The sequence below is a fragment of the Camelus ferus genome, chromosome 6 (genome assembly GCF_009834535.1).
Source record: "Camelus ferus isolate YT-003-E chromosome 6, BCGSAC_Cfer_1.0, whole genome shotgun sequence".
NCBI lineage: Eukaryota > Metazoa > Chordata > Mammalia > Artiodactyla > Camelidae > Camelus > Camelus ferus.
The window spans coordinates 90,495,561-90,501,386 of record NC_045701.1 but is presented as its reverse complement, the minus strand read 5'-3'; the positions used below and the strand labels follow the sequence as shown (position 1 = coordinate 90,501,386).

General features: G+C 55.9%; 1 long non-coding RNA gene across 1 annotated transcript; it reads right to left on the bottom strand.

Moving 5' to 3' along the window:
- Nucleotides 1–658: 658 nt before the first annotated feature.
- On the bottom strand, nt 659–3,989 carry LOC116664496. The gene is made up of 2 exons (XR_004321030.1): nt 3,827–3,989; nt 659–3,038 (listed from the first exon to the last, which is right to left on the bottom strand). It is a non-coding gene; the product is annotated as an uncharacterized LOC116664496 (long non-coding RNA).
- Nucleotides 3,990–5,826: the final 1,837 nt, after the last annotated feature.

Genomic DNA, 5,826 nt, shown 5'->3' with positions numbered 1-5,826 from the left:
AGGGCCAAGTATTTGGTTTCTGCTGATGAACCCTTTAATGAGGGCTTCAGAAGGGCCAGACGGCCCTGGGGTGAATGGTTGAGCCCGAAAAATAGCCTCAGCTGGCACCGGGCAGGAGAGGTTTAAAGACAAAAGTGGTCTTCAAAGAAGGATGGCCCGGCCCCGGGCCTGACGCACCCTCATGCCCGGGCCCAGGGACCTGCTCCCCAGGGAAACTCCGGGTCCCCGCCGCGGGGGCAGCTGCGGGCTCTTGCGTCCTGCCTGGCAGAAGCCAGCCCGGGCTCCTGGGGCGGACAGAGCACCAGGGGTGAGGGCCTTTCTTTCCCACCCGTGCACGCCCTCCTTTCACCCTGGACAGCGGGAGCTCTCACGCTCAGCCAGAGCTCTCCATCGGCATTTCTGGCCCCACCAGGGCCACAGAACAAGTGTGCCGTCGGCCATCAGACCCTCCCTGCAGCCTCTCCCCAAGCTGGAGGTCCCCCTCCCCACTGCCTAGCTGGCATGACCTTCCAGCCCCCAAACCACCAGCCAGGTGGTGAGAGTCCTCGGTGGCCCCCAACCCGACAGAGGCGGTTATTTCTGGGAGGAATGTTCTTGATGAAGTGACTGTCTCAGACTCTTGGTTGGCATTAGCGGTGGTGAAACTGTTGCACTGGACTAGTTAACAACTGCAAGAAAATCTTTATTCAAGACTATTGTAATAGGAGCAAGAGAGTCAACTCCAAAGGCAGCAAAGACATCTGAGGATTCACAGCCAATGGGCAGAGGGAGGGGTCAGTGGCTGGAAAGTCACTAGGACAAAGCTGGTCGGATACCGAGGGCGTGGGGAGTCTCACCAAAAGGGTGTAACAGAGTCTCGGCTAACAGCAGCTTCTGGAGGCCCGGGGCAGGCTGCGGGCCCAGGGCAGATGGGAAGACGGGGGTGCTCAGAGGAGCGGGACTACAGTGCGGTCAAGGAGAGGTCCTTGTCAGTGGCAGAAGGCAGTCCCTCCCTCTGGTCCTGCCACCCCCACCGCGCACAGGGCTCTCAGATTCACTGCCCTCTGGGGCCCAGCTGCTTACATGGCTCCGCCAGCCTGGCTGACACAGCCTGGAGTCCTCCCCCAGCTTGTCTAACAGTGGAGACTGACGGGGAAGCAGAAACAGTGAGCAGTCTTGGGCTCCTCGGGTCTCTCTCCTGGGACCCCCACCTCCCCCAGGCACTGTTCCACACCCTGTCCCCTGGTAGAAAATTCCGCTCTGTCTTCACTTCTAATCTGTCCCCAGTTCCAGCCCTCCTTGTGTCCACACGTGGACACACATGTTCTCTGAAGGACAAAACAGTGGGAGGGACGTGGGTGACTTCCAGGCTGGGGTTTCTGAGACAGGGTGACAGCCTCCACACTGTCACTCTCTCCACCTGTCAGCTGCATCCAGAAGACTAGGATGCCCCAGGGGATGGCAGAGCCACAAGACAGAAGGGGCCTGGGTCCCTGAGTCCCCCACAGAGGAAGGTTGCCCACTGAACAGGAGGGCTCCCATGGAAATGTTCAGGGAGTAAGACAGAGCAGTGCGATCGTTAAGTCACTGAAATTGGGAGATTTTGTCTGTTCTAATCTATTCTAATTTCCTTAATGTGGCAGGGTGTAAATAATTCATCTCTGCCTGTCCCTGAACACAGTGTAGATTATCTAAACCAAAGCTAGAGTTTATTCCCGCCTCCTCTGAATCCGCCAGGCGCGTGGCTTATCCTCCGGCGGCACACGCGCCTTTCTAGACCCTGGTGCTTGTGTGCGGGCTTCCCTGCCCGCACTGCAGGGTCCCACAGACTAGGCTCCGCACACACCATCCCTTGGCGGCTGTTTGTAACAGAGGCAAATTATCCTAACGCATCCGCCGCTGTCTTTGCTGAGCTTTCGCTGGCTGCCCGGGGCTAGGGACCTGCTCGACCCCTCATTTTCTTCATGTGACTTTGATGGGAAGAAGTTGCCCTGACAGCTGTTTGCACGGATTTTTCTGAGACAGGCATCCTCATTATCTTCTCCTCTCTGACCATCTGGAAACGCTGAATCTCTTGGCGTCTGTGTCCTCGCTGTCTTCCACCCCCCGCTGCCCAGCCCAGGGCCCTCTGGGGAGATCTGGCTCTGGAGGAGGACGCAGCCCCTTCAGAAGGCTCTGGATCTGAGAAGGTGGCTTCTCTGCGGGGCTGTGCGGCGGGGGTCACGGGGGGCAGAGGGAAGCAGGGCTCACAGCTCGTGTCCTGAGCTTTACCTCTGAGCCCGGCTGCTGCTGCTGGCAGGGCAAGACTGGGGGCTGGACATGGGACGGGGGAGGCCGACTTGTTCAGTGTCAGGCTCTGGGTCCCCACCCGGCTCAACCCCTGAACTGGGGGTTGGGAAGCCTCAGAAGCGGGAAGAACAACTGGTGCTTGTACCCCTTTGTGCTCGGGGTGGGGTGGTTACTCTATTCTTAATACAAACGATAAAACAGAGGCCAGGGATGGCCAAGTCATCGGGAAATTAAGACCCAGGGGGAGAAGAGGTCTGGCTCAGGACCCGTACCGAGTGGTACAACGTGGCTACAAATCCACCTTCTTTGACTCCCCTGCCTGGTCCCCTGCAACATATTCATGGTGGTCCAGGAGCTAGAACCCTGCCCTTCATCTTGAACCCGTCCCAGCCACCCCCAGTTTTCTCTAGGCTCCGGGGCTTTGTTCCAGGTGCTCTGTGTTCGCTGTGCTCTCAGGACCCCCCTCTGCTCCCTCGCCTTCTCCCTTCCTGCCAACGCTGCTTCAACTCAGCCTCTGTTCCAGGCTCACAGCCTCCAACCTGAGACCCTGCCTCTCTTCCCCCCGGGGCTGCTGTTGCACCCACCAACAGAACATCTTTCTCTGCCCATCCTGGGGATCTGTAGCTGCAGAAAGGATCAGCTCGTTCAGGGCCAAGGTCAGACTCGTTTGAAGAAATCTGGGCTAAGCCAAGGTCAGAGGTCCTTTCCACCACTCCAGTTTCCATCTGCTTTATGTTTTACGGGGTGCACTAAAATCGCAGCAGATATACCTGAAAAGGGGAAAAAAAAACAAGCAAAGCTGACTTCTTCTCCAAGCTTATTAGGAAGACAACTTGACAGGGTTCGCTTCTAGTGGAGCCACGATGCGGAGAAAAACGTCGCTGCAGGTCTGTGGGGACGCTCCCCCATGTTCTCATGGAGGCACTCAACTTTGTTTCAAAGAACAAAGTTTAAATAGTTGGTAGGCGAGAACTTGATGAAAATTTGACATTTGATAAGAAACTAATTTTGGTGTGATTTTTTAATCCTTTAAAACACTAAAGTAATAAACAACATCTATAAATGTCAAGCTTTTCTATTTTGATTATGTTGCTTTGATTTTTATCAACTTTTTTTTATTAAAAATCCACTGTAAATGAAATAGAGAAGGGGAGGCTCAGCACAAGAAGATAAAGTTTACAATTTATCGAGATGTAAGCGACAGCCTCTCTCTTTTTTTTTTTCCCAGCACTGGGGATTGTTATTATTTTGCGTCTCGCTGTGGTTATTACGATGTTTTTATCTTTGCCTTCAAGTCTAGGATACCTGTGGCATTACGGGAACAGGGATTAAATGGCCAGGAGAAGGTGACTTCTAGCTAGCGGAGCAGGAAGACACCAGGGTGGCCCGGGGATGAGGGCGTGTTGGACTCTCCAGACCTTCGGACAGATGCCAGAAAAATGTGGTGCTGCCTCCTCCAGGGAGGCTCCTCCAGGACCATGCCCCTCCGTAGGCTGGTTCTAAAGCTCCCCTCTGGGCCCCTGTATAATCCCCCAACCCTGGGGTCCCCCTCACCTACTTTCCATTCTGAGATTCCGTGTTGACCTCTCCCATGGCGGTCCAGATGTCCCTGATTCAGTCTGGGCTCCCCATGCCCCACGTGGAGGACAGGCGGATGATGCATAGATTGCTGCTAAATGGAAAAGCGGATAAATGGATGGACAGATGAGTGATAGGTGGATGGATGGACAGATGGTGGGTGGATGGATGGATGGAGAGAGGGGTGGAATGAGAGATGGATGGAGGGGGGGAAGGAGGAAGAGAGAGGGAAAGTCAGAGCTTCATCCCTGCCCACCGGCTGGCAATTTTAGAACCACAACCTTTCAAGGCTTTAGCCCAGGCTTAATAACCTCTCAAGACTCTTCGAGTTCTGATTTTTTTTTTCCCAGTCCTCCAATGTCTTGTGCAAAACAAAAGGGATGGAAAGTAAATGGCTTCAAGTGGCCTGCACGTGCTACTGAGAGCCAGTCACCTGGGGAAGGTCAACCCTAATAATCCTTTTCACATTCCCTCTCAACACTCAAAACACAGTCAAACCTCAGGTAATCCTTACAACCACCAGGAGGGGACTATTATCCCCATTTTACAGACAGGGAAGCTGAGACTCAGAGAGAAGGGACTTGCCCGAAGGTCAGACAGTAAGTAACAGACAGCCAGGACTTTACCCTTCAGGTCCGTTTCCCCCATAAGTCTTGTCTCTACGCACAGGGAGCTGCAGCTGGCTGGGGGCCCTGGGCGGGAGACGGCACTTTAGCTCAGCTCCGGCATCTGCAGTTCTGAGGGGAAGACGAGGGAGCCAGAGGCTGCCAGACGGTAGCAGAAAGAGTGAGTGCGAAGCGTCATGGGGCTCGTGCGTTCACCCCTGAGGGTCCAGGCTGGTGGGTCCGCCCGGCACCTTCACGGTCAGGGCCGTGGGTTCCCTGGGGCAGCCCCAAGAATCAGCTGGATCTGAGGTTTGCACCCAAGGCAGCAGCAGCACTAATGTGGAGCCCGTGTCAGCAGCATCAGAATCTGCAACTCTCCTCTGAAAACTGCAGGATGGGGGGCTCGCGGTGCCCACGGGAGGAGGGCGGTCATGGCTGCGGTGGCCTCAGGGCCAATACGAGGGTGCACTGTTGAACCCCCACCATTTGGGGTCCCTGCACTCAGAGGTTGCGCTCCTTCCTGAGAAAGGAAAATCTCGGGAGCCCTCAGGGTTCTCAGCTGTCAGAGCCTCTGTGCCCTTGAGCTGCGAAATGTCTGTGGTCAGAGGAAGCAACTCGAAATCCCTTCAACAGACCCCCAGCCCACCAGCTGTCCCGCAATAAACATACTTCCAGGCACCCCTGCTCCCAAGTAGCCCACATTTCCAGGACTGCAGGGGACAGGGACCAGAAGGGACAACGGTCCACACCACCACCTCCTCGCCTTCTATAGCGCCTACGGCCGCAGACCTCACAAGAGACGTGCTGGGTGGGAGCAGGGGTGCTGGACTCCCCCCAGCCCCACCCCTAGGGGCACTTGCCCATCCAGGGAAGCAGCCTGAGTTTTTCCAGTTTACACCGAATTGCCCACATCCCCAGGTCTCAGGTCCTGCTTTGAGCTAACTCAGTAAATTACTTCATTTGTGCCAAGACCCGGGTTGCCCGCAAGCTGAGACCAGCCCACAATGCTCCTCAGAGGTGTTTTGGGGGTCTGCAGCCTGGGGGCTCCTTTCAGCCCATTCACCAACTGTCCATCCGTGGCCATCAATCCTCAAACCCTCCTTGAGCCCCTGCCGTCCTGCCAGTGGGACCCTGAGGAGACAGGAGGGAGCAGCTGGGACCTCATCCTCCCTCCTGGAAGCTGGGCTCTCGGAGGGGGGAACACACAGGGAGACCCAGAGAAGGCACCTCAGTTATAATCAGCTAGAGCCTGACTCTTCTGTGGCGCCCTTGAGCTGGTGCCTGGCCTCAGGGTCATCGAATGGGGACGCAGAAATGTGGGACGAGAAATAACTAGTGTGACCAGTGTCCTGGAGGGGCAGGCTGGCTGGAGTCT